A 23676-nucleotide genomic window follows, 5' to 3' on the forward strand; every position below is an offset into this window, starting at 1 on the left:
CACAATTTTTACTACCTCAAGTATTTTGTTTGCTCACAATTGTCACTATTACCATTACTACCTCATGTATTTTTGGTTGCTCACAATTTTTACTACCTCATGTTTTTTGTTTTGCTCACAATTGGCACTATTACCTTATGTAAGTAACGTATGTTTTAGTAATCTGCTCTTTTGTAATGTTTCTCATTATGTTTCATTTCTGTTCCTAATGTGAAGCGCTCTGACGCCTTCGGGTAAAGTCCACGCTATATAAAAATGCATAAATAAATAAATAAATAAATAAATAAATAAATAAATAAACACCCCACAGTCACTGCATAAACAGAGGGAGGGAGCATGATAATGCCACAGGGCGAAGAGAGGCTGTGGCTTCATTCAGCACGGCCCATCCCTTGCTCTCGGCCGAGGGCCAGGACTGCCCTCCCTGCCCCATCCATGGCTCTCAGCCCAGGGCCAGGACTGCCCTCCCTGCCCCATCCCTGGCTCTCAGCCCAGGACAAGGACTGCCCTCCCTGCTCCAGCATCAATCCTGCTCATGGCCCATCCCTGGCTCTCAGCCCAGGTCTAGGACTGCCCCCATCCCTCCCTCCCTCCTCCGCGGGAGGGGGGCCGGGGCGTGCTGCACAGGAAGTCAGGGGAGAGGAGACTTTGACAGCCTCGGAGGCGGCGATCCCGGAAGCACGGCCCGTGAGTAGCTCCTCTCTCCTCCGGGGGGTTTCTCTGCACATGGCTATTTTGTGAAGCCGTTGTGCCTAGAACAGAGTTGCTCTTAAAGGTGGGCGTTGTGTTTTTTTCCTACCACATCAGTGACGTGGTTATATTTAAAGCACTCGCTCGAAATTAGGATGGCCATTGGCCAATCAATTCCAGCCAGAAACTGGCTCTACTAACACCACTGCAGCGTGTATTTTTTCTCAGCTTGGCCGATTGAGATGTTATGTTGCTTTGTGTAGCGCACTAATCACCCAAGAGGATATCTAGGCGCTTGGGCAGGTGTTTGGTCCCCAAGGTGCTTATGCGAGGATCCAGATCCTCCGCTTCTTGCAGCGCTCCAGAAGTGAGGGTGAAGCTCTGATGAGTATGGGGGGTGGGGCGGGGGGTTCTCCAAAAGTGAGGGTGAAGCGCTGATGAGTTGGGGGAGGTCATTCCATGAAACCGGAGGGCAAATCCCAAAATGCATTTGCTATTAAGTAAATTCCATCCCTTCCTCTTTCTTTTCCTTAAACTCCATCAGTCCCACCCTAAAATCACCCCTCACCTCACTGATTGTGTGTCCTCTAACCCCCTGGTGTCCAAGGTCGGTCCTCGAGAGCCGGGTTCAACTCAGGTTTTCAAGATGAGCACTGACTGCGGATGTTGCTTTAATTTATCTCTGGGAGGTTATGTTATTCCTATTTGTATAGCACACTAATCACCCACAGGGGTCTCAAGGCGCTTTGCAGGTGGATAGGCTGTGCCCTACCTGGTGGAGATCACTTGAAGGACCAGGTCTTAAGTTACTTGCGGAAATGAGAACCGATGAGGCGGCTCTGATGTGCTAAGGCAGGCTGTTCCAGGCTTTGGGGGACATGTGAGATACGACGCGACATCTAGTTCTGTTCTTGTGTTTGCGGGGTACCTGTGCTGTTGAGCGTCTGGTAGATCTATGGTGCCTGGAGTGGTGGAGGAAGTGTATGCGGCGGTTGAGGTAGACCTGCCTATGTTGTGTAAGGGTTTGTTTATGTGTGCGAGTAGTTTGACTTGACTGCTCTTGTATCTGGTGAGCCAGTGAAGTCGCTTGAGGTGTGTAAACATGTGGTGCAGCAGGGAGTGAGGACAAGTCTTGCTACAGGATTTTGGGTGGTTTGGAGCCTGTTCGGGAGCCGTTTGGTGATTCCCGCAGAGAATGTGTTTCCATAGTCGAGTCTACTGGTCTGGTAAACAGGACCTGTGTTTATGTTTCCCTGGTTCCGTGGTCGCCACTTGAAGATTTTCCATAACATCCTCATGATGTGAAAGCAGGTGGGGGTCTCTGTTTACCGGGGCTGACATGTCGAGTATGTCATCGAGATCGATTCCTAGGATCCTGGTGTGGTTGGCTGGGACTGGTGTGGGATCGAGATCTTCTGGTCGCCAGGTGGAGTCCGATGCCGATGATCACCACTTGATCTTGTCTGTGAGCTGTAGGCAGTTGGATCTCATCCAGGTGACCACAGCAGACTTGCTGATGGTGACACAGTTTTTCATTGTAGGGGTCTTCTCCGACATGGAGAATATCAATTGAGTGTTATTTGCGTATGAAAGAATGTTGATGCCACGCGATCTGATGAGGTCTGCCAGTAGGGTCATGTAGTTGTTGGACTGAGAGATGATCCTTGGAGGAATCCATGGATTAAGGTCTTGGCTTCCGATGTGTAAAGTGGAAGGCTGATTCTTGGTTTTCTTTCTGCACGGAAGGATCAGTTCCAGTTGAGTGCCGGTCCTTGGATGACCATGAAGTCTTCTAATGAGGGTTGGGTGGGTGACCGTGTCGAAGGCTGCCCGTAGGTCGTACAGAATGAGCGCCGCTGTTCCTCCTCAGTCACAGATCATCCTGATGTCGTTGATTGTTGTGATAAGGGCAATTCCAGTGCTGTGGTAGGCTCCGAAGCCTGATTGGGTGGTGTCTAAGAGTTGGTGCATGTTGAAGAGCCAAATGAGTTGCTTGTTGATAATCTTCTCCATTACTTTGGCTGGGTAGGGAAGAAGGGAGATCAAGCTATAATTTGTTAGCTGGGTGGGATCAGCTGAAGGTTTTTTCAGTGGTACGTTTTCCTCTGTGTGTTTCCAGGTCTTCTAGAACTTTGCAATAGTGAGTGAGTTCAGGATGCTGGTAAGAACTTCGCTGATTGGATAGGCGCTTATGTTGAAGATGTGGTGGGGTAGGGAGCTGTCTGGGACCAGGAGTAGATGGATCACATGCTGTTTGCTGTCTCTTCCGTGGTGGCTGTTATCCAAGCGGTCAGGGTGTTACAAGATCTTCAATGGATAGGCTGTCAGCAAGGTTGGTGGGGTCTGGTTGTGGGCCAGAATTTGTTGCTGAAAAATTCTGGTAGGTTGGTGTATACATCTTGTGAGGGATTAATGTTGTTTGTGGTGGAAGCTGGTGCGATGAAGTCTTTGATGATTGGAAAGATCTCTTTGCATCTGTTGGTGCTGTTTTCTATGCACTCTACTAGGGCCTTTTTGGTTTCTCTGAACTGTTGTTGGTAGCGTTTGTGTTGCTTTAATTTTGTCTTTTTCTGTATTCTTTGAAATTTATTTTCTATCATGTCTCTAGTTGTTTGCAGTGTTTTTGATCGGTGTACCAACTCGCTTGCTTCCTGGTTCTCTTTTGGTTGTTGTTTTTGCGTGGAGCTGGGAAGTTGGCGCAATCTGTGGTCCATTGGTCGAGCTGTTTGATGTCACAATTTAGGTTGTCAGTGAAGTTGGGCTGTTTCATGCACATGGTGTGCGTCCATTTTGATTCTGTGAGTCAACTCTAGTTACATCTAGCCTGGCTGGTGGCGATGGGTTTCATTTGGTGAGGGATGTTGATTTGAAAGTGGATGCTGTCATGGTCGGTCTAGAGGAGAAGAGTGGCTTTGGTGATTTTCATGTAGGTGAAGACCGTGTCGAGGATGTGTCCTGCACAATGTGTTGGTCCAGTGACATGTTGAGTTAGTATGAAATTTCCCAGGCTTTCGAAGATTGGTGCTGAGCTTTGGTCATTCTGCTTCTCCAGGTGGAAATTGCGGTCTCCAAGTAAGTTGTAGGCTTTTTCACCAATGGTTAGAGGAGCGACAAAGTCTGCAATGTTGTTGATGAAGCTGGCTCTGGGTCTAGGCAGGAGGTAGACGAGGGTTCTATTCAGGGTGAACGTTGGCAAGAATCACAGTTTGAAGTGTAGGTACTCCATGCAGGGGGTTGTTTTCTCATTGGCTGCTGTGCAGCTAATGGTTTCTTTGAAGATGATTGCAATTCCTCCTTCAAGTTTTTGTTGGTGATCCTGTTGTACGATCTTGTTTCGTTCCGGGGCGGCTGTAGCAATTTCAGCTGCCGAATCCGCAGTCAGCCATATTTGCACAAGGAAGAGGATGCGGTCTAGGCACCTACAAACTTGCCTTCACATGCTTTCGGGTTGCCAGCTGTGTGCTGCAAAGCGATACAAAAGGGGATGATGGACAGAGCGTTTGAGCAAATCAAACACTCGCCCCCAGTCGACTGATCTGGGTTTAATCCATCACCATTCTTTAGCTCACTCCGCCACCCCAGTTCAGACATGGCCATATGCAAATCAGTCTGAGCCTGTGCCTCATGGGAACAGTCCAGCCCGAACTGCCAAAGCCATGTCTTCCTTGGACCGGAAACAAGCTTCCTGGGACCGGTTTCTGGCATTTCAGCCGTCATCAGCCAGGCTAGCTTGAATCCAGTGGCAAAGTGAGCAAGGGACTCACGTCTGAACATACCCTGCCAACTTAGGGCGAACAAAGCGATACAAAAGGGGATGATGGATAGAATTAAAGAGGTCCTGGTAAGGGAGTGGAGTGTAGTGGGTGGTCTGTGGGGCTTATCTGGAGCACAGGAAGGACATGTAGGGAGCTGGTCTTGGAGGATTTGCTGTAAGGACAGGCAAGGAACAAGGGAGGAGTGTGGGGTTGCGCAGTTCGTAGACGACAAAAAAGCACAGGAAGGGGCAGCAATGAAATGGAGTGATTTATGATATAATATATATTACAGAGCACTCTAAAACTCTCAGGTACCAAAGCACTGAGGCGAGACAGACTAGTCAGCAGAGCAGAATTACCAAGTATCAGGGAATCTATATTGGAAAAAAGCCAGGTTTACGTAGGTTTTTTTAAATGACATGTGGGAGTCCACTTCAGAGATATAAGTGTTCCACAGTTTGGCAGCGGCAACCAAAATGGAACGCCCTCCCCATCTTTCTTTCCAGAGTCTGGGAATCACAACTTTTTTGTGGTGAGAGGATCTGAGAGACCTACTAGGTGTGTACCACTGAAATAGTCCATTCAGTTGACCAGGGCCCTTCTTGTGCAAAGCCAAAAAGACGGTACACAGAGCCATGAAGGAGATTTGCTTCCTAGCTGGAACCCAATGAAGGGAGTGGATCCCATCTGTGACCGAAAGCCGCTGGGGGATATTTAAAATAAGTCGGGCAGACCCATTCTGTACAACCTGAAGTTTATTCAGGGAAGAACTGTTTATTTTAAGTATGGTGCGTTACAGTAACCCCACCACGAGGTGACTAGGGCAATGAGGACTGATTGGTGCAGTTCCGGCAGGATATAAGGAAAGACCTTTTTCAAAATCCTTATGATGTAAAAAAATGGTGGTAGTACGACTGACCTGAGTGGAAGATAATAAGGCAAAAGAGCCGAAGGAACAAAGAGCGAACAGAAAGGTAATAGGGACAGAGAGTGAGTGGCAAAAAGAGCACAGCAGAGGCAAACAGAGGCAAAAGAAGGAATGGAAAATGAGCAGAACAACTAAGGCAAAAAAGTAAGTGGAAAACGAACAGAAGAACTGAAGCAAAAGAATGAGTGGAAAACGAGCAGAACAGAGGCAAAAGAGTGAAACGTGAGATGCACAAAGAACAAAAGAGACAAAAGGAAAGAGTTAGAGGCAACCTGGCTTAGATCTCGTGTTTCTGCACCTAAACTGGATACCTCTGCTGTAATATTTTGTGCTCCCTGACCCGCCTGTGACCCCATACTTCCTGCACAATTGATTCTCTCCTTCAAACTGGCCATTTGTATTCCTTTTTAGGTTTCCTGGCGTTTAACAGCGCGTCAGCGCTGTGTCCGCCAGGAGATCTTTTGTTGCTGACTATGCTTCCCAGGAGACAGCACAGGCCGCGCGCAAAGGCGATCGGCGTAGGCCACGCGCGCGCGAACACGCTCAGCTGCCGTCTCCTGGGAAGCTCCAACACCCTACATGCATGCGCATGCGCATACGCAGACACACACACACACACGAGCACGCATGCACCCCCACATAAAAAGAACTCACCCCTGCTGTCGCATACACACACACACACACACGTGCACCAAGCGCCCCCGCCCCGCCCCCCCCCGCCCGCCACTTACCGCTACTCCACACACGAGCGCCCATGCACGCATGCACCCCCACATAAAAAGAACTCACCCCTGCTGTCGCATACACACACACACACACACGTGCACCAAGCGCCCCCGCCCCGCCCCCCCCCCCCGCCCGCCACTTACCGCTACTCCGGTCTTCAGCTGCCACCGCGGGGCTCTCTCTAGGGCATGGGCTTCTCTCCGTGGGCGCGGCTTCTCTCCGTGGGCGCGTGCGCCCGCGGTTCGATCCCTGGCCGCTCCTCCTCACACGTGGGTGTCCTCCCTGACGGTTGCATGCGTCAGCACCCGCGTAGCTAGGGGGGGCGAGGGGGGCGGACCTCCCCAGGCGGCACTCATTTGGGGCGGCGTTGGAAAAAGTGCAAGCAACAAGCTCACCTGCAGCGCATGCACCATCACCTCCTAGCATAGTGGTGGTGCTGTGGTGCGTGCGCGACCAGGTCACCCCCGAGGTCAGAGGGGAAAGACTCCAACGATCGAGCCCCGGCCGGCACCTTCCCTTCGTAGGCGTACATGAGCGCAGCATTGCGTGCGCAGGCCTCGAAGTCGAACGGAGGCGCGCAGGGAGTCGCCGGGTGCTGACTGTCTTCTGTTGTGCGCAGCGCGGCAATAACCCCCGCGGGCCGCGTTCTGAACGCGGCGCGTTCACATTGCCACAGGGGTGCATTGCCAATCCCACAGAGCACAGACATGTAGTGGGGAAACGAGTGACATGACCCAGAGTGAGTAATGAGGGAACTGAAGGCGGGCGGCGCCAGTGGCATGCTCGTCGTTCGCCCAGTAGTTACTGGTGAGGTCAGCTGGACACACACCTCTAGGCAGGCCCTGCCACGGCACAGTTTAAATTTGGCAGCCAGCTCAGCCAGGAGGCGCCCCCCCCCCCGAGCTCGCAATGCGTTCTGCTATGAGGCCCCGCCGGGGCCCAGTGCGGCCTAATGATTTGGACCATGGCAGCCGCTGTCTCGCCCTAATACAGTCCAGTGCAACCTGGGGGTAAATTGAACGCTACTACTGGTCGAGTCAGGCTCATGTTGAGGCTTCTGGACCGCAGCCGTGCTGCCTGCTCGTATGACGTCGCAGCTGTCTCCTACCATCTATCCGGCCGGGAGCTCGTTCGCTGACCTACAGTAAGTCTCACTCAACTAGGTTCTTCTAATAAATTGAGCGCATCATCATTTAACCTGCAAAGTGAGTTACAGCCGTTGAACTCTGCATAATTACACTGCCTACAGTCTGCACATTCGCATAATAAACGTTCTGTGCTATAAAACTTTTAAGAGATCGGCTGCCTCCGGTCCTCTCCTCGCATGTCAACTTGACCTGGCCCAGTGTTGTAGCAGCTGTAGAGGTGTATTATTTATTTTATTTATTTTTATATATTTTATGTGGGCTAGTGCACTACTATTGTAATGGGGTCAGGTAGAGGCCCGTGATTAGATAATGTCAAGCAGCACCATTTAGGCTGATGAGCAGGTCGCGATTTCCCAGCCTAACCCAAGATGTAGGCCACCAGTCACTGCCATTGTCATCCCAATTCCTCTGTTCCGCTGTTCATGTTCAAAGCAGATTTATTCCAATATGCATATGAGGTCACTCTCCAGCACTTCTCACTGCATCACACCGCTAGACTATTGCACTATGCAGTTCAGACCATGACCCACAGGGTCACCCAATTGAAAGTTACCTGTGCCAGCCCGCTTCCCTCAGTACTTAATTGACTCCTGCAGAGGGCACAGCTCTAATTTGCATGTCCCCCACTTGGCTGCAGCTTACCTACCATATGTTACCTTCCGTAGTGCTGAGAGCAGGTCCCGATCGAAGCAGGCCACGTGGTCTCTTCTTGAAGGGCCGCCAGTCCCCCCTCAGGTCCCATTCTTCACGTTTCCCTCACAGGATCTGCAGAGCTCCAGGCTCATCAGCTCGTGTCCAGCTCCAATCAGGCGGGCCTGTGGTTTCCGATCCTCCAAATCCCTCCGATGCACTATGGTTCAAAACTTGCTAATTTGTGGTTGCTTCATCTTTCGCAGTTATATGCTGTGTCTTTTCTGTTCCTTGTGTGTCTCTGCAGGGCAGATGTGGTCAAATATTAAGGGCGCAGAGGGAGAGCTTCCCTAATTTGTGTATGCCATGTTTGTCTGTTAGCCCCCCCCCCCCGCCCTCCTTAGCTTCTAAATAATAACAATGCTGCAGTGTCATGTTGTCTGTTGGACAGGCCACATGAAGGGCCGCTCTCCCCCGGCCCAACCAGGCCTGAGCCCAGTCCCGCAAGTACCACACACCACCATTGCACGTCCTCCGTCCCCTCAGGGACCCCTGCCCTCGAGCCTGCCGACCTCGTGGGTCCGATCCACTGCCGGCCCACGCGCCCAGCCTGGGGCGCCATCTTGGACACTCCACCACGAGGCCGCCTGGCCCCCGATCGACCTCAACCCTGGGCCTGGCCCGGCCTCAGACATTCCGGCACCACCCTCCACCCAGGAGGTGAGCGGGCTACTTGGCAAGTCAATGGGAGAAAGAGGTGCCGATGGCTCTCCCCCACCAAGTGCCGCTCGCCCATCGCCTCCCCGGGCGCTGGCTCCACCCCCCTGCTGGGTGTCTGGACTCCCTCATCCCGGACCTCCCGACCTCCAAGTGCGAGGGTCCGGACATCAAAGCACGCCAGCCCTATAACTGGGGCAGCTCCAGAGCAGGAAGGCAGTTGTATCTTGGAGTCGAGAGACGTAAAGAGGAACTCATCCTGGACGGACTACTGGCGCTGCCATAGCTCTGTCCTGTGCACCATCGTCCTGCCTGTTGGCGCTGCCACAGCCGTCGTAACCTTCATCCTTCATCGTCGTCGGGATCTGCTGGCGTGGCCGCGGACCGTTGTAACCGTCATCTTCCACCGGGACCTGCAGGCTCCGCCGCGGACCGTCGTCCTTCCTTCATCCATCTCGGGACCTGCTTGGCTCCTCCACGGCCCGATCATCTAGAACGCCGAGCTCGAGGATTGAGAGCTATTTTGTACTCATTGGTAACTAAGACTGTCCCGCTACCCCTTTCCTAAACCAGAGACTAGAACCGAGGGGACCCCTGAGTCCAGACCTCCTTGTATCCATCATCGTAACCTAAGAATTGCATATAAAGTCTCGTTAACCTTCAACCTTGTGTGGTGTCCGTCTGTGGGGGGGAAGTTACTTATCTGTACAGTCGTTGGAGACGGCTCTCCCTGGAGACCTCTCCCCGTAACCTCGGCCGACCCTCCCGGTCCGTCTAACATTGGTGGCCAGCGGCGCGATCCGAATCACCGCATAAACGTACAGAGAGTAGCTCACCCCACGACGAAGTCACAATGACCACGAAAGAGAGCGGATCAACCGGTGGCCTTCATCAGCCGGAGACTCCTACCACGGGAGCAACGCTGGAGCACCATAGAGAGGGAAGCCTTCGCTGTGGTATGGGCCCTCAAGAAGCTCCGGCCCTACCTTTTCGGCACCCACTTTCGGGTGCAGACCGACCACCGACCCCTGCAATGGCTGATGCATATGCGGGGGGAGAACCCAAAGTTGCTACGCTGGTCCATCTCCTTGCAAGGTATGGACTTCACAGTCGAACACCGGCCTGGGCCAGATCACGCCAACGCGGATGGCCTGTCCCGGTTTTTCCGCCTCGACGAGGAGAGTCCCCAAGAGGATGGGTAACTCTCCCCGCCTTCAGCTGGGGGGGACGCATGTTGGACAGGCCACATGAAGGGCCGCTCTCCCCCGGCCCAACCAGGCCTGAGCCCAGTCCCGCAAGTACCACACACCACCATTGCACGTCCTCCGTCCCCTCAGGGACCCCTGCCCTCGAGCCTGCCGACCTCGTGGGTCCGATCCACTGCCGGCCCACGCGCCCAGCCTGGGGCGCCATCTTGGACACTCCACCACGAGGCCGCCTGGCCCCCGATCGACCTCAACCCTGGGCCTGGCCCGGCCTCAGACATTCCGGCACCACCCTCCACCCAGGAGGTGAGCGGGCTACTTGGCAAGTCAATGGGAGAAAGAGGTGCCGATGGCTCTCCCCCACCAAGTGCCGCTCGCCCATCGCCTCCCCGGGCGCTGGCTCCACCCCCCTGCTGGGTGTCTGGACTCCCTCATCCCGGACCTCCCGACCTCCAAGTGCGAGGGTCCGGACATCAAAGCACGCCAGCCCTATAACTGGGGCAGCTCCAGAGCAGGAAGGCAGTTGTATCTTGGAGTCGAGAGACGTAAAGAGGAACTCATCCTGGACGGACTACTGGCGCTGCCATAGCTCTGTCCTGTGCACCATCGTCCTGCCTGTTGGCGCTGCCACAGCCGTCGTAACCTTCATCCTTCATCGTCGTCGGGATCTGCTGGCGTGGCCGCGGACCGTTGTAACCGTCATCTTCCACCGGGACCTGCAGGCTCCGCCGCGGACCGTCGTCCTTCCTTCATCCATCTCGGGACCTGCTTGGCTCCTCCACGGCCCGATCATCTAGAACGCCGAGCTCGAGGATTGAGAGCTATTTTGTACTCATTGGTAACTAAGACTGTCCCGCTACCCCTTTCCTAAACCAGAGACTAGAACCGAGGGGACCCCTGAGTCCAGACCTCCTTGTATCCATCATCGTAACCTAAGAATTGCATATAAAGTCTCGTTAACCTTCAACCTTGTGTGGTGTCCGTCTGTGGGGGGGAAGTTACTTATCTGTACAGTCGTTGGAGACGGCTCTCCCTGGAGACCTCTCCCCGTAACCTCGGCCGACCCTCCCGGTCCGTCTAACATTGTCGCACATCTTTTACCTATTAATTGTGATTTCATCATTCAGCCCTGCTACTGTAAGCAAATGTACAGCTGAGCTCTGCATTGCAGTCACTGTCTGTGCAAAGTTGAGTTCAGCTTCAGTGAGGCAGGCTCAGGCTCCACGCTGCGGCCTCTCTCACATCTTAGTGCCCTTCCATTTCTGGCACTTTGCAGCAGTTGTAAGATCTGATTAGAGTTTCTCGTTGCTCAGATGGGCGTAATTTCTAATAATTATAGGTTTCCCTCATCTTCATTGCTTGATTTTGCTCATGAGAATGTGTCACTCATAGTTTTTGAAATGTCACTCATTATTATCCTGAAATTATGAAAATGTCACACACAACAATCACCTTGGCAGTTATGAGCCTACAGGCGTTGACTTTTATTTCTATGATGTTTGTGTATATATATATATATAAATGCAATGAAAAACTGTAAGATGTTGAAGCAGCTGAAATCAAAGGGCACTCACCTAGTAACCTTGCAAACAGACCGTACTGTAAAACAATTGTGTAACTGTGCAGCTGAACACTTCCCGCCCTCACAATGCTTGTTTCTAGTCACTCTTTTACGTTTGTGGTGACACTCACCATGTTATCTTTGACTTTGCCATAGTTTCCCAAAATGACAATTTAATGTATCATATGGGTGAAATATGGTATGATAAAGTCACTTGCTCGGTGTTGCTGCAGACATCACGGCACAGCAACATCAATTTCCTTACAGTTAGTTGTAGGCACTGGGACAGAGTGTGAGAGCCAGGCCTGGCTGTCATTGCTGTAAACATGGCTCAAGATTGGAAACATGTGTCTCCCGGAGCTGTGAGAGAGCTATATAAATGTACAGTATAGTTACCTAACCACGCTTCCTACCACTCTCATGTAAGTCGGGGCAGGCAGATGCCTTTCAAATCTTAGAACAAAGGGTTCAGGGCAGGAATGTCTACATGACCAACAGGATGTAACAATACATCTAAGTCCCGTAAATACAACACAAATTACAATAGAAATGCTATAGGTGTCACATTTGCAAAAGTTAAAAAATATTGGCATTGTCATACACAATGTCAATAACTCAAACTTTAATGCTCCGAGATCTATTGCACTGCAAATGCTTGTTTTTGTACTCGTGCGTGGTGAGGTGCCCTCGGGGGAGGAGGAGGCCGTTGTTTTGGGTTTGCGGACAGTCGCAGAATCGAAAGCAGACTTTCAGTGAGTGTTTTTTTTCATTTATTTTTTAAATCGATTGTTATGACTATGCTTTTGTCCCTGCCTGTTCAGCTTCATTACAATAGCGATTGCGAAAGCTATCAATTTCAGTGCTGCTTTTTCTTGCAGCATTTACCATCTTTATACAACAATTCAGAGTTTGATAACAAATTAATGTAACACATTGTCATATACAATGCCAATAGCTCAAACTTTAAAGCTGGGAGACCTATTGCATTGTAAATGCTTGTTTAAGAACTACTGTGGTCTTTTCCAAAGTAAAGATATCAGACGATGGCTGCTCCCTTTGACTTTGGCCTCCTCAAAGACTCTTAAAAGACTGGTCTTCAACAATCTAACACGCAGCCACTGTAACACATTCCAGTCTGACTTAAGTAAGGGTCACTTCCCCTAAACCACTGTCTCTCACGTCTCTAAGTTCACTCCAGCCCCACCTCTACCCCATCCGCGAACTCTCAGTCACTCTTGATAGTAGCTACTGTGAGTTCCTTCCAAGAACTCTAGGTGGCCTCTTGTAGAGAGGCTGTTTCGCTTCTCCAAACATTTGTGACCTATATCGCACGCTTTGTGTGCTACCTGTGCCGTCTCTGCCTTGATCACGTCCAGTCTCAGAGTAGTGTATCTTTGCTTCACTTCCAGTCTCACAAGGCTCTGTCCTTGGTGCACACCCAGTCTCACAAGCATGCATCTCTGGTACCCTTCCAGGCTTACGTGGGTCTGTCTTTGGCGCTCTTCCATATTCACGTGGGTCTGTCTTTGGTCCACTTCCATATTCACGTGGGTCTGTCTTTGGTCCACTTCCATAGGTCCACTTCCATATTCACGTGGGTCTGTCTTTGGTCCACTTCCATATTCACGTGGGTCTGTCTTTGGTCCACTTCCATATTCACGTGGGTCTGTCTTTGGTCCACTTCCATATTCACGTGGGTCTGTCTTTGGTCTACTTCCATATTCACGTGGGTCTGTCTTTGGTCCACTTCCATATTCACGTGGGTCTGTCTTTGGTACACTTCCAGTCCCACAAGAATCAATGCTTGTGCACTTTCAGTCAAACCAGGGTCTAACAATGGAGGTGGGACTAACATGTCAAACAGTGGGGCAGAGCTATCCTTAAAGAAACTAAAGTGATCGTCTGTTCGTTTTAAACATACCGGTCAAGCCCGATACAATTACAAAAAACACGTTTTCTTACATCTTACAATGTTTAAAAGGACACTGACGGAGATCTTTGAAAAGGTGAATGAATGATTTGACAACTAAACGCGGCTTCTACAGATTTAAGTATGAAGCACTTTAGAGCCAGGTTTCGCCAGCCTATTTCTAAACGACCACCCCTTTTCCAATTCCTTCTGTGAAATGACCCTGAGCTCATGAAATATTTTAATTCCATCTGTATGTAGAACAGGAACTCCTGCCTGACTGCTGATGAAAGGTCTGTTTACCAATCTGCTCATCAAGGAGTTGCACACGCGTGTTGGAGGCTGCACTCGGGTGTACACACGTCTCAGAATCTTGAGTTTGGTGGGCCCATGCTCCTGAGTATGGGAAGAGTGACCGGCAAGACACAGGCTTGATACCTAATCCATCTATCTTTCCTACATAGATCTAATATAGGGGTTCCAATCATGTGTCAGTTTTTCCCACCTGTTCATTTCTCTGCCAGGGTTCTGCACTATCCCAAATCAAAATAAAATATTGGTTGCTAGCCCCCACATTGAGCCATTCTCTTATGAAACAATTGAGCTACAATCCTGCAGAAAGTACCAGGTCAAAAGAGATGGCAACAAAGGTAGTTGCCTTGGAATAACTTTGCAACAAATTGTGTTGAAGTATGCAGTAGGTTCTCAAGCTGCTGAACACATATAGTGTGCGGCTTATTGGCAATGTCCTGCAAAGAACTCACTCCAGCAGTAACTGGATTTGAGGTTCTTAATGGCAGTTGTTATTTTAATTCTCTGACTCCTACAGCACAAAACGTGTCACTAAAATATCGATGTTGTTTTTAAATCCTGCAGGCATATGTGCTAAATAGAATGCACATTAGTTAGCCATTTCTGCAGCTATTCTCTATATAGGTTGCTCCTAAATGTCTGTACTAATGGTAGCAGTAGCCTGTCCTGGGTGCAGAAAGGGACAATCTTGAATGGAGCACAAGAGAGACATCAGGCAGGCAGCATGGCGGTCAGTTTGTCATTGTACCACTGATGCAAGTAGTGCACAGCATAGTGTGTTTAATTGTGCACTGTGTTTGCATTGGTAACTTATTATATGCAGATTTTTCCAGACCAAGGATTTGTTTGGCTGCAGAATAAACCTTCATAAGCATTTTGCTGCCATCCTTCTGTGGTTTGTAGAAGCAGGTCACAGCAATGCATTTTCTACACAAGAAGAGTGTTGGTGTACTGCCTCTGCTTAGAGACCACCCAAGAGAAAAAACATACAAGACGTAAGTAAAAGCAAATTCTATGTGTGTCTTACAATGCACTCTAAGAAACTGATCATAGAGGCGTTTGATTTAGGTGGAAGAGGTATGTCTCTGGTGAGGTATACATTATACGTTCAGGCTTCCCATAGCTGAGCTATCTCCACAGCGTAGGCACAAGAAACCTGAGCTAGCTCTCAGGCAGTGCTTAATTTGAGCTGGTGGTTGCCATGGCGGCCACTGGCCCTCATTGTTAGGGACCGGCACATATTTTTCTGTCGCTGACATTTACCTAAAGCAGGAGTCGCCAATAGGCCGATCACAAGCTACCGGTAGCCCACGGCCTGTGATTTGAGTCTAGGAGTATGCTGTCGTCTCCTGGCTGATGCTGCACTTTAAACCCCTGTGCACCAGTCTTGTGAGGTGACAGAGCAGCTTGCAGCGCCCTGCTTCTTAAATAAACAATGCCTTGACGCCCACGGGCTAAGTTGCGCTATACAAGGCTCAAATCATTCATTCATTCATTCCTTGCTGCTGCCTGGGAAGAAGGCTGGTCATTAATACATGTCTCTGAAAGCAGCACTCTGTTTGAAAGCCTCCAACCTGGAACATATTATGAACTTCTATTTCATTTAGTGAATTATAAAATATTTGGATGATTGTCAGATTACATCAGCAGATGAAGTTTCCTTTCTTGGTTCTTTCTGTCTTTGTTTTATCTTGTTTTCATTCCTGTTCTTTTCCTCTATTCTTTCACCTCCTTTTTTCCCTCTCATCTTTCTCTTTCGCTCTTACTTCCAATCTCTTGATTTCTCGTCCCTTCCTTCCTCCTTTTTCTTCCTTTCATTTTTCTTTGCTTTTCTATTTTTTCATTTTTCCATCATCCTTTACTTTGTTTACTTTACTCATCCCCTTTTTTTCTACTTTACTTCTTCCATTCTTGCCTTCTTACTGTCTTTCTTTCCCTCTGCATGTATCGTTTTTTTTTTGCATTGTATCGCACATGCTCTAGCTGGCGAGACTAAATGGGATAGAGAGAACATCACTAGCGAGGTTAAGCCCCGCCCCTCTTCTCCATTGGCTGGCTTCCTAAACGGTGGCCAGCCATTGGAGAAGAGGTCCTAGTGACGTTCTTCTTTCTATCTAAGCCCCGTCCTTTTCAGACTGGGGGGCGTGACTTACTGCTGAAGTAAAAGTTTCTTATCTTCTCTATGGGTCCGGATGGCCCCATAAAGAAGATAAGGAACCTTTTACCCCAGCATGAAGTCGGGGCGCCCAGTCTGAAAAGGACGGGGCTAAAAGAGAAAAGTGCCGCCACACCACTTGGGTTTACCAATTGTTGTTGCGAGTTTCAGTGCCTGCACTGTTAAATGCTCCCTGCCTTAACGCCTAGTCTGCTTTACCACCATCCGTGCAACTCTGACAGGTTGGCACTATGAACACCTCAGGCAGCGCACCTGTTCTCTGTAACGTCACCGAAAACAGCTCGTACAGAAAGGTGCCCATTCTACCCGGGCCACGTCTATTTTCGTTCCTGTCGCAGCCAGCCTGCATGTTGTGCCGTTTCCTTGGCTTCCTGGTTGTCCTCTATGACTCACTCCCTCCCCGGTCCCAGGGACCGCCCTCCCTCCCTCCCTCCTTCCTTCGCTTCGATCTCTCTTTCGTTACTCTCAGTTTCACGCAGAAACTTTCTAGAAATCCTTTCCGTTGGCCCTTGCGATTCCAACATGGAGGAACTAACTGTGGAAGTGCGCGGCTCAAACGGAGCCTTCTACAAGGTACTCAGGCTGGTGGTGGGAGCCGGGGAGGGACCCCGCAGCGCGGCCTTAGCCCACACCGAGGTCTGACAGCCCCTGGCAGGCCTCGTGCTCTCCCACCGCCCCCTCCGATCCGTCGGGAGGTCTGGGCTTTGCCCGGGGAGATCCTCATGAACCCCTGGTCACCCCGCTCCTTCACTTAGTGAAACTGACCTCCGAGCGCCCCTCCTCGACCCCTTCGTGTTGTTGTGTTTACACCCGCGGCCTTCCGTGTGTTGGGACTGGTACTCAGCGGAGCTGCTCGCTGCAGCCGCGGATTTGTTTTGTTTTATGTGTGTGTGTGCTTGGGATTCCCCATGTGCCCTTGTGAGGTCGTTTTGGGAGGTAAATTGTGCACCTTCCCATACAGGCCGTGCTTTTGTGGGGGGAAACACTGAGATCGAAGGGGTTTGGAGAGGTCTCCCATGTGTTGTCTGACCACCTGAAATCAGAGCCTTGTGTTGTGTTGCTAGTCATGCAGGTGATTCAAGAAATAAGCACGTCATTCTAGCCGCACACATTGCTAGATAAGATTGACCCATCAAGCCCACCTTGTCCGTTTTCGTAACACAATGGGAATTACATTAGAATCGCATACAGGATGCATGTGTGATTCAGACATGGAAGTCACGTGGTATCATGTATTCTCCTTTTTTCAAAGCCATGAAGGTCCAGGTAATGATGATGTTGGTGCTGTTTTACTGTTTTGGACTTTAAATCTATTTGAGAAGCTCCCAACCCCAAATCTTGTGAATGGGATTCACCATGTCTGCGTCCAGGAGGTTTGTGCAATTAAAAAGACACCCCAAAAATGCACTTTGGAGGCTCTATCGACACAGCACGACAGCTGTAGCCTGCCAGTCTGGCCTGGATTGTCCGTTATGCCAGACATTCAGGAGGCCATGTGTATGTGGCTCTGTGTGTGTGTGTGTGGTTGTGTGTGTGTGTGTGTGTGTGTGTGGCTCTGTGTGTGGCTCTGTGTTTGTGTGTGTGGCTCTGTGTGTGTGGCTCTCTGTGTGTGTGTGTGGCTCTCTGTGTGAGTGTGTGGCTCTGTGTGTGAGTGTGTGGCTTTGTTTGTGAGTGTGTGGCTCTGTGAGTGTGTGGCTCTTTGTGTGAGTGTTTGTGGCTCTTTGTGTGAGTGTGTGTGGCTCTCTGTGTGTGTGTGTGTGTGTCTCTGTGTGTGTGTGGCTCTGTGTGAGTGTCTGGCTCTGTGTGTGTGTGCCTCTGTGTGTATGTGGCTGTATGGCTCTGTGTGTGTGGCTCTGTGTGTTTGTGTGTGTGTGACTCTGTGTGTGTCTCTGTGTGTGTGTGTGTGGCTCTGTGTGGGTCTCTGTGTGTGTGTGTGGCTCTGTGTGTGTGTGTGTGCAAATGCAATAGATCTCACATTTGCGAGAGTAAGCTATTGGCATTGTAAATGACAATGACATTTATTTATCTGTTTTCAAAACCAACACATACATAACATTTTTGTCATTTACATTGCCAATAGCTTTAACTTTTGCAAAGGCGAGACCGTTGCATTGTAAATGCGTGTTTTGTCTCCTATCAATCTCCTTTCTGTATCTTTGTTACCTCTCATTTTCATGTTTGTTTCCTTCTTTCCTACCTCTCCTTCTTACTCACCTTCATGCCTTCTCTGTTTTGTTTCTTTTCTCTTCTACTGTATTATTTCTCTTCTTTCTTTCTCTCCTCTTTGTTCTTTCTTTCAGTGGTTCCATATCACATTTGTTCCTTTTCTTTGTTCCTTCTTGCGTTTCCTTCCTCTTTTTTTTGTCCCTCCTTTCCTTTTCTTTTTTTTCCTCCGTTATTCCTAATTGCCTTTTCTTCTTGCCTTCAGTTATTCTCTCCTACTCTTCATTGGTTTCTGTACCTCCTATCTTTCTCCTACTTTTCACGTTTTCTTTCTTCCTTTTCTCCTCTCCTTTTTCTTTCTTTCTCTCCTTTCGTTCTTCAAGAGTGCATAAGTTAGTATAAAGTAGTAGCTCAGGGTTAATTTCATTGATCCGAAGTAGCTTTCACTGTTAAAAGGGTTGAAGCCCCCTAACCTAGAGCAAGAGAGGGAAGAACAAAGGTAGTTAGAAAATGGAGGAAGAGAAAGCCAGAAAACAAAGGAGAAATCATGGACCTGCAAGAGTGAGATAAAGAAACAGGAAGTGTCTGGTGGTGGACTAAAGAGGCATGAAGTGGATTCAAGTCTATGCAGCTTTTGTATTTGGCACAACAACATTTTATTGCATGAGCTGCAGGATTTTGAGCAGAACTTCGGAGTCTGCACTCCTTCTTTTACACACCAAGCCCTACTCTCAGGTGACCATAATCCATCACCAAGGGGCACGTGCTTCTGCTCAATTTGTTCTAAAATTGCAAAAGCCCTGAGTTTATTGCCTGAAGGCACCCACTAAATACAGTGATGATTTGAGTGTATTTATTTATTTATTTATTGAACAGTTTTCTATAGCGCGAACATGACCCTTGGGTATCAGAGCGCTTAACAACAAAAGGGGCAGATTATAAAACACAACATATATAATATAACATATGACTGCATATAGGGGTAAACCCATATAGGGGTAAATAAGGACCGGTACTTGTTTCAACATGAATATATAATGCTCTGCTGTCTGTTAGGGACTGATTAATATATATATAGATAAATTGGCACATTCCGCGATATCAATAAATTTAGTGGCTTTTCATCCGGTCACTATCTTCTCCAGACCCAGGGTTGGCATCATTGTCATCATATCATTGGTGTATTTCTATATACTTCCCTAGTTATTATCAAACAATGATCATCACAGTGCTAAGTTTTAGATGGAGGAAAGTCTTGCCTATGGAAGGAATTTACTCATAAGAAATATCTTGGTTTCCCTCTTAAATGTTGTAGTGTTTGTGATTTTTCTGAGGCTCGGTAGAAGAGAGTTCCAGATTCTGGGTGCCGCTCCGGAGAACGCCCTCTCATAGGTTTTTTTCTTCCTAAAGATAGGTGGTCTCAGCAACAGATCTTTGACACTCCGTGCAGGTCTGTTTCCTCCTGAGATTTCTATTTTCTGGGCGAGGTATCACGGTGTGTTGTAATGAATCGCTTTATGTGTGATACATACCATTTTTAGCTGTATTCTTGCTTCGTAAGGTAGCCAGTTTAAAGCTTTCAGGTGAGGGGTGATATGGTCAAATTTCCTTGTTCCTGTAATAAGTCTTGCTGCTGCATTGAGGCATGCTTTTAGTGGTGTGTTGTATGCTGCTTGCGTGCGTCCCAGCACGCAAGCTTCCAGAATGTGGAATGTTCTGACTCCGTTCTGGGTCAGTTGGAGCTGGACTGCCTTTGCGGGCAGTTGGTGGTTGTTAAGCTGTCTCTGCTCATGAATAAACCTACCTGACGAGACTACTATATGTGTGGACCTTCCTGTCATTCTTAACATACTGGCGACAGTGGGAGCAACCTTGTGAAAAGAAAGAGTCTACAGGTTGAAAGGAGAGCAGCGCAGCGTTCACGAGCGAGCCAACTGGAAGTAAGACTTTTATTCCATTTTAAAAATTGTGTGAATGCGCACTGATAGCGCCAGCGGCGGGTAAAAGAAGGCTAAAAGTGCATTGAGGGCACCTGCGGCAGTGTAGGACTAACTTTAAAATTTGAATATTGAGCGAGCGCAATGACCGTTTTCAGCGGCGGAATTCAGTCAGTGCACTTGATGGCACCCGCGGCTGGCATCCTTTAAAAACCACACGGAAAGGGGAAATTTACTACACGGGAAGAGAACCTTTAATAGAAACGTTGTGGCATAAAAACTCACTTGATAACGCTCGAGCGCATCGGAAAACTATCTGCGCAGTAGAACGTCGATGTTCACCGTGTTCTTTCTTCCTGCTGCTCTGACGTCACGATCAGGTCACCAGTCAATCGTCAATTCTCGCAGTGCATTCTGGGTGTGACGCTTCACATCTTCTTTGTTTTCGGCCATTTTGGTTTGGGAAAGTTTGAGGAGCTTGCTGAGCAGCATATATTTACATGGGAAAACGTTTGTAACAACTTTAAGTTACACAATGGTGTAGTGTAAAGTTAAATGTATTAATCCACGTATAGGAAAAGTGAATTTTATTTATTTATTTATTTATTTTTTTATTTAAAAAAAAAAAAAAAAAAGGAAGCTTGTTTATTTATTTGGTAAAGAAACTCCAACAACCATGGCAAATATCATGGTTCCACCGCATTTTTTACCAGTGGCAGGAGAGCCAAAAATGGATTGGGATTTGTGGTATCCCATGTTTTTGGCCTATGTCAGTGTTTTAGAGGAGGAAGGCTGCTCTGCAAAAAGGAAATTAGATTTACTACGTTTGTCTTTAGGTGGCCAAGGGCTAAAGGAGTTATCGGATTTGCCTCCTTTGGAAGACTCTAGCTCTGACACAGATCCTTTTGAAATTGCTGTAAAGCAACTTACCATAAGATTTGGGAAAAAAGTGAACACAGTAATGGAACGTTTTAAATTTTACTCAAGAGCGCAAAAGGAAAACGAATCTATTGAGAACTACATATCTGCATTACGTGCTCTAGCTGGTTCCTGTGCTTTCGACACAATTAACTATGAACAGGTGCTTAGGGACCAGATCATGATGAAGACTAAGAGCAAGAAGATACAGGAAAGATTGTGGTTAGGAACGGAGACTTCACTGAAGGCAGTAGTCAACATAGCCAAAGGGATCGAACAGTCAGAAAAGTTTGTGTCTGAAATAAGAAGTCAGAGTCAGGGTGTTTCAGTAAAGATTCAAGAAGCTGTACCTGAAGTTTCTGTCGTGAGAGGTCAAGCTTTTCAAAAGAAATCTGGTGTACCCATTTTCAAAAGAGAAGGTTTCATGAGAGAAAACAGGTTTAATGAAGGTTCCATGAAGGAAAACAGGTTTAATAATAGACGCACTTTCATTATCTGTTATAGATGTGGGAGTTTTGACCATGTGGGGAATTTTAAAAGTTGTCCTGCTCTTAATAAGATTTGTGTAAAATGCAAAAAGACAGGTCATTTTGGGAAAATGTGTCGTTCACCCCAAAAAGTTAATTGTATCTCTGTAGATGAAGAGGAGTTTGAAGCAGAATTTAGCGAATTCAACTGTATTTCTTGTATATCCTCTGACGAATGCAAAAGCTTTCCTTCTGCCTTATTTCACATTGATGGTAGGGAGGTTTCCATGTTAGTTGATTCCTGTGCATGGTACTCCATAATTGGGAAAGAAGTCTTTGAAGAATTGTGGCCTAATAGAGAATTCACTTGTCCCGATATCAAACCTGGTAGCTACACTGGGCACAAGATTGAATTAATTGGGTATTTTTGGGCAAAGGTTGAATTTAAAGACAGGTTCACTCAAGCTAAAATATATATCGCAAAAAAAGGGGAGTCGCTTTTAGGCTGGCCCCATCAGAAAGAGATGGGCATTAAATTAGATCCCAATGCCTCACCCCCTGTATATATTGACCCAAGTATTCCTTGGCCTGTTTGCATGGTTGCCCCGAGTGACAATGAATTTGTAGATAGCATCAAAAAGGAATTCCCAAAAGTATTTAATGGGAAGTTAGGAGAGTATGCCCAATTCAAACATAGGATTATTCTTAAGGACAAAGCGGTACCTGTAAGGCATAGAGTCAGGAATGTACCTTTGGCCTATCGTAGCAAAATGAAAGGGATTCTTGACGATTTAGTTAAATCAAACATCATTGAACCTATCGAGTCTTCTCCTTGGGTTTCCCCCATTGTTCTGTCCTTGAAGGCCAATGGCGAGCTCCGCCTATGTGTGGACCTTCGAAGCCTTAATAAAGAGATATGGTCTGACATGCATCCCTTACCCAAAATCAATGAGCTTATTTCCACTCTCTCTGGTGCAAGCGTATTCACTACTTTAGATCTTGCTAGTGCATACCACCAGGTTGTCTTGCATGAGGATTCTAGGAATCTTACAGCTTTTGTAACTCCTGAGGGTATGTTTCGCTATTTACGGATGCCGTTTGGCCTGGCCAGTGCCGCATCAGTGTTTCAGCGCTTGATGAAGGAAGTGTTGAATGGATGTGATGGGGCTATCGCATTCCAGGACGACATTTTGGTTTTTGGCTGTGATGTGATAGAACATGATAAGAATCTTAAGGCTGTATTGGGAGGGATACAATCAAAAGGTCTGACCCTCAAGTTTGCTAAGTGCAAATTCAGACAGGAAAAGGTAGATTATCTGGGACATGAGATTTCCAAGGAAGGGATAAAACCTAAATTCGATCATATTTCAAGTATCTCAAAGGCCCCTCCTCCTACCAATAAGGAACAATTGTTTTCATTTCTGGGTTTAACTGAATACTTTAGCAAATTTGTAAAGAACTATGCTTCAAAAGTGGCTTCACTTCGTCTGTTACTAAAAAAAAATGAAAAATGTGTTTGGGGTAATGAACAGCAACTGCAATTTGATGTGTTAAAAAAGGAAATTTGTTCTGCTCCTTTCTTGAAACCTTTTGTTGTGGGTCAAGGATGTATTGTTTCAGTTGATGCATGCAATACTGGGTTGGGGGCAGTTCTGATGCAGAAAGGTTTGGGTGAAGAAAGTATTATCTCTTATGCTTCTAGGACATTGAAAGGTGCTGAGAGTAACTATTCAACTATTGAAAAAGAGTTGTTAGCGTGTACCTGGGCAGCACAGCATTTCCGACAATTTTTGTGGGGCACTAAATTTGTACTTCGTACCGACCACAAGCCATTAGTGAGTATGTTGGCTGCGGGAGGTGGTAGGATTCTAACAGCCCGTTTGGCCAGGTTGGCGGCCAAACTACAGGAGTATCGATGCACTGTGGAGTATATCCCCGGAAGACTAAATGTGCATGCTGACTGCATGTCCAGGTTAGCTTTACCTCATCACGAGGTTGAACACTCTGATGAGTGTGACGTGGCTTACACTATGAAAGACATTAATGTGGATGATACAGAAGTCATCAGTGAAAATTCTTGGGAGGAAGCAATGTCTGAGGACGATACTTTGGGTTTGGTCATTTCTTATCTTAAATGTGGTTGGCCTGAAGAAAGGAAGTTGACGGGTGAAATAAGTTCCTTCTTTAAAGTCAAGGATGAGCTCATGTGTTTTAATAACATTATAACCAGGGGTGACAAGATCATTCCTCCTGTGTCAGTCAGGGAAAAATTAATAAAGATTGCTCACGAGGGTCACATGGGCATGTCCACCACCAAGAGGAGGCTTAGGGAGTACTATTGGTGGCCCTCTTTAGATGCCATTGTGGATAGATGGGTCAGGGATTGCGTATCCTGTTCCAGTAGTGATAAGAGTGTCAAACCTTTGTCTTCCAC

The 23676-nt window shown here is 47.9% G+C and overlaps 1 protein-coding gene across 3 annotated transcripts in view; it reads left to right on the forward strand.

Moving 5' to 3' along the window:
- Window positions 1–551: 551 nt before the first annotated feature.
- The window catches only part of LOC147725630 (uncharacterized), a 118474-nt gene continuing 95349 nt past the window's right edge, over window positions 552–23676 (forward strand). The window contains exon 1 of one of the 3 annotated variants that reach the window (XM_086964322.1): window positions 552–687. The gene's annotated coding sequence lies outside the window, so the exon portion shown is untranslated. Of the gene's footprint in view, window positions 776–23676 lie in introns of all 3 variants that reach the window. The other 2 variants (XM_086964323.1, XM_086964320.1) reach the window with 2 other exon arrangements.

This window comes from Lissotriton vulgaris, chromosome 3_2 (genome assembly GCF_964263255.1).
Source record: "Lissotriton vulgaris chromosome 3_2, aLisVul1.2, whole genome shotgun sequence".
NCBI lineage: Eukaryota > Metazoa > Chordata > Amphibia > Caudata > Salamandridae > Lissotriton > Lissotriton vulgaris.